This window comes from Mus musculus, chromosome 3 (genome assembly GCF_000001635.26).
Source record: "Mus musculus strain C57BL/6J chromosome 3, GRCm38.p6 C57BL/6J".
Classification (NCBI taxonomy): domain Eukaryota; kingdom Metazoa; phylum Chordata; class Mammalia; order Rodentia; family Muridae; genus Mus; species Mus musculus.
This window is the reverse complement of record NC_000069.6, coordinates 93,257,744-93,271,363: the sequence shown is the minus strand read 5'-3', so window position 1 is coordinate 93,271,363 and position 13,620 is coordinate 93,257,744. Positions and strand designations below refer to the sequence as shown.

The 13,620-nt window shown below is 39.4% G+C and overlaps 1 pseudogene; it reads right to left on the bottom strand.

The window, feature by feature from the left end:
- Nucleotides 1–12,811: 12,811 nt before the first annotated feature.
- Nucleotides 12,812–12,869, bottom strand: Gm52644 (annotated as a pseudogene).
- Between the last annotated feature and the right edge of the window lie 751 nt (nucleotides 12,870–13,620).

Below are 13,620 nucleotides of genomic sequence, written 5' to 3'. Positions count from 1 at the left end.
AAAGAGTGACAAGGACAGGCACCCCAAACCGCAGCTTTTTCTCTAAACTCAGAAGACCCCAAATATTATAGGTTCATATCAGTATCATGTTGGCATGTTCCAGGACTGACTTCTAAAACTACGTCACAGTTAATGTATTTCATAAATAACTTGGATGAATTAGTAAAAAAAAGATGGCAGGTATATTTGGAAGCAAAGATTCAAGATGATTTTTAGCATGAAGTATCAATAGTTGAAATGTTATAAAATAAATTTTACAGAAACAAAAGTAAAAAAAAACCTGACTTTGGTTCTAAATTAAACATCATAACAGCACTGAAGATTCACAATTAAGGAAGTTTTATTTTAACAGTGGCACTGGTGTGGTGGCTAGTAGACAGTGCAATAGCAGGCTATGTTAAGAAAAGCAGATCAGCCAGTATGAAGTCTGTGGTGGTCCTCCTTATTTGACATTTATAAGATGACTTCTGTAGTATTTTATTCACTTCCTGTGATCACAGTTCAATAAGGTGATGGGTAACTTGATATGTATTCTAAGGGAAACAAATACCATGATTACATGTTTAAGTAGTAAAGAGAATAGGCTTAACTGGATTGAGTATGGATGGGCCATGGAGGGATGACACCATATCAGTCTTCAGTTATATTGGTGGCTGTCATATGGAGAAAAAGGTTTTGCTCAAGCTTCATAGTGCTAGAGCAGGTAGAACTCAGGGACAAGAGTGATAACTTAGTCTAAGAAAGAAAACTTGACATTAATGGAATTGTTAAAATGTTTCAGCAATTAATTTTGGAGATGATAGTTCCTAATTATTGTGTAGGTGACTTAGACTACATGAGAGACCTTTCTTGGCCATGAGATAATCCAGCTCTTTTATACTGTGGATGAAGAGTTCTAGTGTTGGATGGCTGCTAAATACTAGAGTAAAGACCCTCATCTGTAACCCAGGACTTTCATCCTACCTACTCTTTGCACTGAGCCAGATTGCATCACTTGCTAGGAAATAAGCCCAAGACAGGGATTTTTCTGAGGGACTCAAGTAGAGGAATTTGGGTACACTTTTATTCTAAGAGCTAGTTCTCTGTGTTTCAAGAAAATAGCTTTACATGATTTTATTTGTCAAAAACTCTGAGGCTGTTTGATTATTGTGGCTTAGTGACTGCAGGGGTATCACATCCAATGTTACTTTGTGGGGTAAAAAGACAATGCTTTGATTCCAACTTCTGTCCCAGTTCACTCTAACATAGCTGATCCCATCTGCATACTAGCTTTTTAATTTTAGAATCCGAAGGATTTTTTCTTTGATGTCTTTAATGGCATTGTGTATAGAGCTCTGATATAGGGGATATCTCTATCTCCAAAGAGTCCCTATTCGTTGTCTTATTGTTACCATGCAATAAATGGTTTCAGAGGTGTGTTAGGTGTATGTAGTTATGTTATAGCTGCTAGGATTTGTTAAGGGGCGAAGAGAACTCCCCCAAGGGCAAGAGTTATTGACAAATCATAAATTACAGGATTTCAATCACAATCATTCAATTGATTGTCCCTCCCTTTCCCTATCCAGTAGGCTGGAAAGACATATGTTGCCATATGGCCTCTGGGGTGCTGAAGTGGGTCAGGTTGTCACAATTCAAGGGATCAGCCCTTTGAGATGTGTGACTGAGGCTGTAGGAGTGAAGGGGAGTTGGTATTTGTGGTTAGATGATTTCCTACAGGAGCGGTAGTCATCTTCTGGGAGTTGCTCTTTTGGGGTTAGAATTTTTCCAGGTCAATATTCTCTCAGGTTCCTTGGCATCTTAAAAGCTGATTTTCCTGCTTTGCAATCCAGTGATGGAGCAGAAAAGTAACTGAATACATCTCTATTTGATGTTTGAATTTTTCAGGACACTGGTAGAAGTAATATTGATCTCAAGCAAGATTTTCAAGTTGCTTTCAGTTCTCCTCCTGTCCTATCCTGTCCTGCCCTGTCCTGTCCTGTCCTATCCTGTCCCATCTCATCCAGTACTCTCCCTTTCTTTTCCTCTCCTCCCCTCCCCTCCCCTTCTTTCCTCTCCTTTGTCTCTTCTTTCCCCTTTTAAGTAAGTTCATTGGGGGGGGGGGTGTTGGGTGTTGTGGTTTTTTGTTTTTTTTTTGTTTTTTTTTTTTTGTGTGTTTTTTTTGTAACATGGTTGCACAGTTAAGGTGAGAAATTCTTTTTTCTTTTATTGGGCATTTTATTTATTTACATTTCAAATGTTATCCCTTTTCCTGATCCCCCTCCAGAACCCCCCATCCCATCCCTCCTCTGCCTGCTTCAATGAGGGTGTGCCCTCACCTAACCACCCACTCTCGAATCCCTGTCCTCACATTCCCCTACACTGGGGCATCAAGCCTTCACGGGACCAAAGGCCTCTTCTCCCATTGATGCCTGACAAGGCCATCTTCTGCTACATATACAGCTGGAGCCATGGGTCCCTCCATGTGTACTCCTTGGTTGGTGGTTTAGACCCTGGGAGCTCCAGTTAGTTGATATTGTTGTTTTTCCTATTTATTTACATTTCAAATGTTATCCCCTTTCCTGATCCCCCTCGAGAACCCCCATCCCATCCCTCCTCCGCCTGCTTCTATGAGGGTGTGCCCTCACCTACCCACCCTCTTCAGCTCCTTTAGTTCTTTCTCTAACTCCTCCATTGGGGACCCCATGATCAGTTCAATGGTTGGCTGTGAGCATTTGCCTCTGTATCAGGTTCCTGTCAGCATGCATTTCTTGGCATCCACAATAGTGTCAGCCTTTGGTGACTGTATATGGGATGGATCCTCAGGTGAGGCAGTCTCTGGATGGCCTTTCCTTCAGTCTCTGCCCCTCACTTTGTCTCTGTATTTGCTCCCGTGAGTATTTTGTTACCCTTTCTAAGAAGGACCGAAGCACCCACACTTTGGTCTTCCTTCTTGAGCTTCATGTGATCTGTGAATTGTATTGTGGGTATTCTGAGCTTTTGGGCTAATATCCACTTATCAGTGAGTGCATACCTTGTATGTTCTTTTGTGATTGAGTTACCTCACTCAGGATGATATTTTCTAATTCCATCCATTGGCCTAAGAATTTCATGGAATCATTGTTTTTAATAGCTGAATAGTACTCCATTGTGTAAATGTACCACATTTTCTGTATCCATTCTTCTGTTGAGAAACATCTGGGGTCTTTCCAGCTTCTGGCTATTATAAATAAGGTTGCTATGAACATAGTGGTGCATGTATCCTTGTTATCTGATGGAGCATCTTTTGGGTATATGCCCAGGAGTGGTGTAGCTGGGTCCTTGGGTAATATTATGTCCAATTTTCTGAGGAAGGATGAGAAACTCTTGATTCTGGGACCATAAGATTTTTAGGTCTTTAGGTGACTGTATCAGCAAAGAACGTCATCATCAGTGAAGAACAGACCACTAGGCATTCCATGTCTTACAGAAGCAAACAGTGAGGATTAGTGACAGTCATGAAGCATTAGAATATTGAATAAAATAATTCAGCCAAGATGAAGGTGTTATAGAGATGTTTCAGACTTTAAAAATGTTAATCTGTCCAAACAGGGTCTAGCATAGTTTACCAATCACAGGAGAATGTGGAAGATCAAGGAGGTGGAATGGAAATAGTGCTCCCACTCTCCTTTTGCCTTTCCCTTCAAGATATTCTGGTAGTATAGATAGAAAGCAGGAGAGAGATAGTACATAGACAGATATGTAAGAATATATTTTTGAGTGGGAAGCCTCTGCAGGGTACTAAGGGAAAGTCAGATGGAGATAAGTCACAATATTCAGGGACAATGCACTCATTCAACAAACACGTGACAACTTGTCCATCACCATGTGTGTCACAGGACTATAAATAAGTAAGGCATGTTCTCTGTCCTCAAAGAGTTCATAATTGAATGAGGAAGGCAGACATGTAAGCAGTGTGTGATAATAAAGGTATCTGTAGATGAACAGAAGAGATGAGAAGTCAACTCACTGTTTAGAGGTCAAGAGGAGTTGATGTGCAATCTGAGGTTAAGAGGATTCGTTTATGGGAAGCTGGAGAGACGTCTGTGTGGCTAAGAGCACTGATAGCTCTTACAGGGGACCAGGTTCTAGTCTCAGCACTCACATGACACCCACAATCGTTGGTAACTCTAGTTCCAGGGGATTTGACACCCTCTCTGGCTGCAGCAAATACCAGGCACATATGCATTATAGAGACATAGAAGCGGGTAAAACATCCACATATCTAAAAATAAAATATGGAAAAGAGCAGGGGTGTTTAGCCCAAAAGGCCATATAAAGAAAGTCCTGAAAGCCAGGTCAAGGCATGTGCATGTTATTTGATGTGGATAGTTGCTTATTTATATTAGGTAGCAATGGAAGACTTTTCAAAGTAGAATTTTAAGAAGATCAGATATTTTCAGTAAAAATGACTTTTAGGCATATGAGTGGAAGATTAAGTTGATCATAGGTTATTTAAATAAAAGAAAAGAGATTTAAAAAAAAGTCTTTAAGTAAGGCAATGGAACTGAAGAAAGAGGTGTTTCTTGAAGCATCCTTACTGAGGCACTGGGTGTGGATCATGAAGCAGAGTAAAGAATAAGAAGCAATCGGTTAGTTAAACCCTGCCAAACAGCTGTGTTAGGCAATTTAGTGAGGACAGCCTAATAGTGTCAGAATTCAGAGGTCGAATAAGAGGTTTAGATAAGCAAGTATTTGGGAGTTGATATCAAAGACATTCCATCAATCGCTAGAAGGACATTAGGGCTCATCACATCAGAATTTTAATCTTAGATACAGGCTTTTGAAGAACAAAGAAGAGTTTCTATCATAAAGACAAGGAATCAGATGGTAAGTGTGTTATCGTGAGTGCAAGGGATCAAGGACAGCATGGTAGCATAGGAAACCTGATGCTTGCTCCTGAATTTCAGGTAACTTCTGTCTTTAACCTCTTCCTATGTAAGGCCACTACTTCTGAGTGATAGGTGCCTCAATAAACTTGTAGTGCTGTAGATTGTGTATGTATCTACTTAGCACTTACTTTCTGTCAACATAGACTTTATTTTCCCTTTGTTCGTCTCTTGGTTACTCATACATCACATTTCACCACCTACATGTTGTAGAATAGGCAGATGTTTGATTGATAATCTCCATGATTATTGGTGTAGCCAGCTTCAGCCTTTGGTTACACCACACCCCTCTCACCCAGATGTAGTCAGAGCAGGGACCAGAATAGTGTGCATGGCTTAGCTGTTGTCCAGAAGGGTTGCGTAGTTTAATAGTCTGGGAACTTGATGAGGTCAGGAGGTGAACATCAGAATAAGTCTTGAGTTATCCGGGTATATTATATGTAATTTCTGATTATAGCAAAAGTTGAAAACATCAGGACTCTAAATTACCAGGTATATAGAAAAGCCACTGAGACTGAAGGACACGACTAGAGTGATTGACTTTGTGACTTGGCTAATCTGATGATTTGTTTTTGTTGACCTCATAGATTATGACATCAATGGTAAAATTGTTGATGTGTAGGTGGACACATTACACCAATGTGCTTTGTTAGCAGCATCCCTATTAAGTGTGACTTTCCCAGTTTCTAAGAATGTTTGTTTCAAGGGATTTGTCTTATTTTAGGATATCTAGATAACTTGGGACAATTTCTAACATAGCTGGGTCAAATCAATTTTGGTACCAACTCATAGGGTAGATGGAAGATCATTGTGCCAGTTTAGAACTCTCAGGTCTTGGGTTGTTTTTTTGTTTTGTTTTGTTTTGTTTTGTTTTGTTTTGTTTTGTTTTGTTTTGTTTTGTTTTGTTTTGTTTTCAAGATGACTTTTCTGCCCTTCTGTGGCAGGCAGTACTTGAGAGGCTGAGATCTGTTAGGATTGGGGGTGGGGGTGGGGTGGGGGTAGGCTTTTCAACATTTGTTTAATCATTGAACTCATATTTCCTAGAATAACCCACCCCCCTTTTTAAAACCACATTTCACCATTTCTTTAACCAGGTTATCCATTTAATTATCCTGACAATGTTATATGATATTTATGTTTAAAGTAATTCAAAGAAAACTACACCAGGTGTGGTGGTCTACACCTTTAATCTCAGCACTCAGGAATTAGAGGCAGACCAGGTAGATGTCTGTGAGCTCAAGGCCTGGTTTATAGAGGGAGCTACAGAGAAGCTGGGACTACATATTGAACAGACAGACAGACAGACAAAAGAAGATTACATTTCCTTTCACAGTATGGATTTAATAGACTTCAAGTTATGAAGTTTCTCATAGAAAGGACTCTTTGGATGTGGTACATGAAAACTACTTTTATGAACTGAACTGTATTTCTATGCAGCACTATGTTTCCAGTATTTGTCTCCCAGTTAGTACTAATGTTACAAAAATCCACTGTGGACATGACAGCGCACTCGAACAAACCTCCTAGCCTAGCATTTGAGTACTGGCTTCTCCGGTTATAAGCTGTGTGACTGAGTGAATGTCTTAACCTCTCCTCCTTTGTTTCCTCATATTCAAAGTGAGGACACTACTTCGCAAGGTTCTTTAGGGTACTAAGGAATTATAAATCAACGTTGTAGCTCTTGGCCTGACATTGTAATAGATAGTAAATGATGGCAATTGTTAGTACTCCATAACTATGAAGTCTTACTGAATTGGTAAACAGGAGACACTTACTTTAACTGATGTTTTTTTGCGCATTTGTCAAGAGATGTTTATCAAGAGATGTTTATCAAGAGATGTTTGTGAGCCACTGATATGGCTTCTGGGAACCAAACTCAGGTTTTCTGCAAGAGTAGCAGGTACTTTTAAGCACTGAACCATCTCTCCTGTACAACATCTTTTAAAGTTTGGTAGAGCTCCTTAGCAATCCAGATGTGATGTTTTTGGTTTGGAGATGGAAGAGAACCTCTTTGATTATCAGGTAAATGCTTAAATTCTTGATGACTTGTTGAATTTATCTGTTTCTTCTTGCATTGGTTTTATAGTAAATTTTGTAACTTATATGTCACATTTCCTCCCAGTATTTATTTCACCATTCCCAGATTCTGCCATGTTATTTTTTTTCCTTTTCTTCAAAGACTTTCTCATTAGTATCATTGGAAATACTTTATTGTACTGTACCATGTGCCCATTATTACTGTAAAATAATGTTTGAAGACATGGAATATGTGAAAAAAATCTATATCCCCAGTATCTACAAAACTGGACATGTAGGACCCAATAAGCTTTATTTAATTGAAAGCAAGCAAGCAAGCAAGCAAGCAAACAAACAAACAAGCAAACAAAATCCCCATATGCTTTGTGCTTCTATGTATTTAACTATCACAGAAGAAACAGTATTCACAGTAGTTTTTCCCTTCAAGAAATTTGCATTTTTATTAGGCAACAGAAAGATAGAAAAGATAATATTAGTCATAGGTGTAAGCAACTTTGTAAAGCTGGTATTTGCAAATGGTGATTGGAAGCTCTGTTATGGAGATACTTCAGTTCCCTTTATGTATTGTAAGTCTTTTGAGAACAGTTCTTCTTTTCTATTACTCACAACTAAACACCCATGCTAACTAGGATCTTCCAGTTACTTGGACACTGTGTTGGTTAGGGTTTTACTGCTGTGAGCAGACACCATGACCAATCCAAGTCTTATAAAAGACAATATGTAATTGGGGCTGGCTTACAGGTTCAGAGGTTCAATCCATTATCATCAAAGTGGGAGCATGGCAGCATCCAGGCAAGCATGGTGCAGGAGGAGCTGAGAATTCTACATCTTCACCTGGAGGCTGCTAGCAGAATACTGGCTTCCAGGAAGTTAGGATGAGGGTCTTAAAGCCCACACCCACAGCGCTACGCCTAATCCGAAAAGGCCACATCTGCTCAAACAAGGCCACACCTTCTAATAGTGCCACTCCCTGGGCTGAGCATATACAAACCATCATTGACGTTAATGTGTTCTTACTGTTGTTGAGAGTAATGTGATCAGACAGAGTCATGGAAGTGCAAAATATGCAACATATTACTGTAAACAAATAGTCTCTGAGGTGCCAACTCCCCCAAGTAATGACACAGAGACCTTTAATTTTGTATTAGTTATTTATTTTATTTATTTACATTCCAAATGCCATCCCCTCCTGATCCCCTGCAGGGTCACTCCCTCCTTCCTTTCTTTCCTCACCCTGAGAGGGTAGTTCCTCCCAACCCCCAGTGTCTCCCTCACCCTGAGGCATCAAGTTTCTACATCATTGGGCATATCCTCTCCCACTAAGGCCAGACAAGGCAGTTCTATGCTACATATATGTGCCAGGGGCCTTGGAGCAGCACATGCATGCTCCTTGCTTGGTGGCTTAGTTCCAGAGGAGCTCCCAGGGGTCTGAATTAGTTGACACTGTTCGTCTTCCGATGGTGTTGCTGTCCCCGTCAATTCCTTCAGTCATTTCCCCTAATTCTTCCACAGGGGTTCCAGACCTCTATCCAATGCTTGGCTGTGAGTATCTGAGTCAGTTTCAGTCAGCTGCTGGGAAGATCCTCTCAGAGGACAGCCATGCCAGGTTCCTGTCTGCAAGGTCAACATAGCATCAGTAATATTGCCAGGGATTGGTGCCTGACCATGGATGGATCCTAAGTAGGGCCTGTCACTGGTCAGCCGTTCATGTAGACCTTTTATTAAGCATGAAAACTTGGCCTTAGTTCCGAACTAGCTCATATACTTAAAGTGCCCCATTTCTACTCATCTACATTTTGCCATATGGCTCATTACCTCCTGAATACTGGCACTTGTTTCTTCCTCCACATCTGGCTGGTGAATCTCTCACTCTGCATCTCACCTGTCTCTTACTTTTTCCCAGAGTCCCTAACTCTGCCTGAAAGTCCTACCTATCCCTTTCTGCTTTGTTACAGGCTTTTCACCTCTTTTCACCAATCAGAAGGTGATGGAGAAGAGGTTTATAAAACATTCTGTAATCAGATTTCTGCTGGTACAGAAATCAGCATCTGAATAATACAAAAACAATCAGTACACAGTGCCCAAAAATATCACCCCAAGATTTCCTCCTTAAAGTCAAATAAAAGACTCATTCTCTAACATCAATAAAATGTATACAGTAAGAACAATTATGAGAACTATCAAGTAAGAATTACATGCATAATGTCTAGTCCGTTTTGGCAACGTTGGAGAAAGTACTCTGCTTTCTATCCTATCTTGATGAGTTCAAAGTTCTGTACCTAACTCACTTTCTATCATAGCTTGCATTTATCAACCTAGAAACATCTTTTTGGACCTTATATCTTTTTCCTAAAACCTTTGCAACTTAAGCTAAATGTGAGACTACAACTATCTAGTCTTCAATCCTGTTAGAAAACTGAGAAGGCTAAATGTTACCTCAGTAAACAGGAAGTGCAGAGCAAGCAGCTTCCAAAACTACAGAAATGACAGAGGCTGCTGGCTGCCTAGATTGTCATCCAAGACTCCTCTGCAACATGGGAGCATTTGTCTTTGGCTTACAGGCTCAGAATATCTGACAGACATTCTGTGAAGCTGGGATTATGAAGGACGGGCCTACTTTGTCTTGGCAAAGTTCAATGTTGACTTCCTCCATGTGCTGCTTGTCCACAGTTTGGAAACCATGCTGTTAGCAGTTGAAGGAAGGGCAGGTTTTTATCCAGTGGCTAACTTTGCCACATTTGAAGGAAACTCCATATGGAATTCCTTCAGTGCTCATCTTTGAAGTAGTATTGGGTGCTGCCAGGTGCAGATATGAGTCACTGTCATGAAAAGTCTTATGTTTTGAAAACATCTTAAATTCCATATTCTGTAGATCTCTGAAAGGTTTTCGAAAGTATTTCTGAATAGCCAAATGTGGCTTATATCTAGGTATTTACCATCTGTTTAACTTTGAACAGAGGCTAAATAAAGCTTATTTCTGTAAATAAGTAGTACCTAAATTGACTACAAGCTTGATTGATTGACTAATTCACATTTTTAAATTATCCTAAACAGCTTTCAATAGCATATTTTCAAGTACTAGAACTTTACATTACATTTTAAAATGAGTTTCATAGGTACAATACTTTAAGCAAAAGTTGAAACATATATAGTGTGTTGTAACAAAAATAACTTTAAATATTTAGTCTGAAAGCAGATTCAACAATTCATCCTATTATTCTTATACCTTCGCTTCCCCTCCCCATTCCTCCTTTTTCCTAACACTAGATAGAAGAGAAAGCAGGAAAGATGGGAGAAAGAAAAAGAAGTGATCCCTGAATCTAACCTCCTTTACTTTGTGGCCTCCCTGACCAAGACCATTAACAACTTGTGACTGACCACCCCCTAAAATGATGACAAAAATCCATCACCCACTGAGTGACCAAAACCCACCCATCCTCTCAGCAGTGATTGTTTGTTCCCTAAAGATTTCTTCCTGTTATCTGGAGGTGATGAAATTTGTTGGTAGTAGGTGTGAGAGGGCTAAGCAAATTAGGATGTTGGCCAGATCCTATGAAAGCTAACTAACTTTTTCTCTGATTTTTTTTTTTAAATCACAAACATGAGAATTCAATGGGCTTGTGAACTCATCTGTATGTTGAGCCTACAACTGTTCATGGACTTGTTGTCCAGTCTCAGTGGGATGGAAAAGTGGAGGGCTTAACTGAAGTCCTGACTGAAGCAGTCTGTGACCATCTTTGCTAGTCATTTTGAAGTTTTTCTAGATGTGTATTTTTGAGGAAACAGCTATTGAGTCAGTCTGGTCCTTTTTTTCTGAAAACACACAAACTTTTAAAGGTAATAGACATTTTTTGCATTAATAGGTATGGAATGTGCAGTGTGAACGAATCAGATACAGAGGATTCTCTGCTCTTTGTCTGAGCAGGTGAAAGGCATCAAACTTTATGAGTCTGTTTGGACTGTATAACCAAACTGTAATGTGAATTTCCATCCATGCATTTAAAAGGATGGCGTGTAATAATACATACTGAGGACTCTGTAGCCAATAAGATTTATTGGCTATGTAGCAATGTCTCACCAAGTAACAGCAGTTTCTATGTAGAGGATTCAGCATTCATGCCACCTGTTTTGTTATTCTTCTTGATTTCTTTCTTCATGTCTGAAGTCAAGATTTTCACATATCTCCTGGTCAAATCTAATCTTTATTAATTTTGAAAGAAACCACAGCTTTTCATTTCCTGTTGAAACAGACAAACATATTTCCTGACTTTCACTCTGAAGTTAACAGAAATTCAGTGGAAAATCAGGCTATAAAGAGGCCGTCAAGAGGCTGTCGTCTATTTTATTTTATTCCTCTGAGTTTTTTTTTCTCTGATTTTTTTTTTAAATCACAAACATGAGAATTCAATGGGCTTGTGAACTCATCTGTATGTTGAGCCTACAACTGTTCATGGACTAGCTCTTTGAGTGCCTGTAACTTTCATTAGTCAACCACTAGTCTATCAGCAGTGGCTCCCCCATATAAAACTCAAGAGTCAACATCTGTTGTGTCCTGCTTATGGACAACCCGGACCGTCTATGAATGTTTTTGATGATATCTTTCAATATTTTCTCAGGAGCATTTTTTTTTTTATTTTATGGTTTAGTTCTGAGATTTATGGAATGTTAGTCTGTCTTCAATTGTTGTAACCAGTCTTGTGCCCATGAATTCATGGCTATATTAACCACATATAGCCTTTGTTTTCCTATTTGATTTTCTGTCCCTAAATACTTAAGCCATCTTATACTTTGTTTACCAGGAAAAATGTTCCAACCCCTGGAAATTGAAAATTCATCTTTTTAAGAAGCCAATCTGTACTTCAAATTTTTGGTTAATTTATTGTTATATATTTTTTTGTGTCTACCAAATCTTCAGTTTCACTGTCTAATTTGTTTTATTTATGGAAGCAGCTCTGAATTTGATATCTGGATAATTAATGACTATACCTAGAGCAGTGCTGTTTAATTGCTCTGTGGATAAGTTTCTCAGCTGTTGACCTAAAATGGCCAATTTGAATTTCATGTTGGGGCCTTTGAAATTCACCATAGGATATTTTCCCAACAAGGAGTTACATTGTCTGACTGCCCCTCCTTGATCTGTGTTCATTAGTCCAATGCTGGTCTTTGCCACAGCATCTGTATTTACTGGACAGTCTAGGCCTATCATTTAGGGAGAGGTAATTTCAGTTGAGAAACTGCTCCCACCAGATTGTCCTATGGGCAAGGCTGTGGGGCATTTTCTTGACTAATGATTGATATGGAAGAGTCCCACCCACAATGGGAAGGTGGTCCCAGGGTATATAAAAAAATCAGCCCGAGCAAGCAATAAGGAACAAGCCAGTAAATGGCACCCTTCATGGCTTCTGCTTCTGTTCCTGCCTTGAGTACACTGCGATTTACTGTGATGTGGAAGTCTAAACCCTTTTTTTTTCACCATGTTGGTTTTGAGGAAGTGCCTTTGGCATTATCCTGTAATTAGTATGGTAATATTCTGCCAAGGACCAGCCTGAGTTTGAAGAAGGGTTCCTGAGAGAGGGGTGTTTGGGAGTGGCAAAAACTAGCAACTCCAAAGTCAAATTGTGGGTCTAAGCTGGTGGACTAGTTTCTGCTGAAATGGCTTTCCGGACTGCTCTCACTCTGTGTGTGTTCTGCTTTTTCTTGCTATTCTATAAACTCTGGTTTAGACAACTCTCTCTGCTAGTAAAAATTCTAAAAGCTATTTAGATGGCTCATGGGTTTTCTGACCAAAGCTGGAAAAAACTTCTATAAAAAAATTATTGGATCTTCTGACCAAGTCAAAAATCCTGTTTGAAAAATTCTAAAAGTAATTCTTGGGTTTTCAGATCAAGATCAGAAATCCAGAAAAATTCTAAAAGAGCTGTGTCAGCTCTCTAAGAGGTCAGAAATCATATGTGTGTGTGTGTGTGTGTGTAGATAGAGCTGTGAAAAATTCTAAAAGAGCTGTTTTTGCTCTCCAGAGAGTTCTAGATAGCTCAGCTCTTGCTAGAGAAAAATTCTAAAAAAGAACTGCTATCAATTTCTGCTAGCTCATCTCATACAGACCAAAAGCCTACTTTTCTATTTACATAGCAATTTAGTTATTTATTTCAGGTTTCCTTTTTGCTGTCCTATGAATCAGCATCCTGTGACCCCTTCCTCTTAATTCTAAGGAAACAACACACACACATTTCCTTTTGACATTGTAAAAGAACTCATGAGACCTACCTGCCTCGGTTAAGCACAGAGGATAAGCTAACTGAGTGGGACGCAGTCCTGAAATTACCATTCTGACCACGCCTGACTCTAGACTCATTGCTATGTCCCAGTCAGGTCCATGGCGAATGGTGAGTTAGTATCAGATAAGTATAGAATTTCAAGTGGAGGTAGATTGAGGTGAGTATCACACAGTGTGGAGGCATTAATGTCATGGAACAATGCACCTAAAGCTCGTTACGATGCTAAATCAGGAAATAAAGTATAAATACTAAAAAGAAAGGTAATTCTATGAACTGTTGATGATGGAGTGAACCCAAATAGATTGGTTAATACTCAAGGAAAGTAAGAAGGTGCAGTAACAGTACATCCATGATCAACACAAATGAGCTCATAGGTTCCTGCGTAAAAGAAATCACTGATTCAA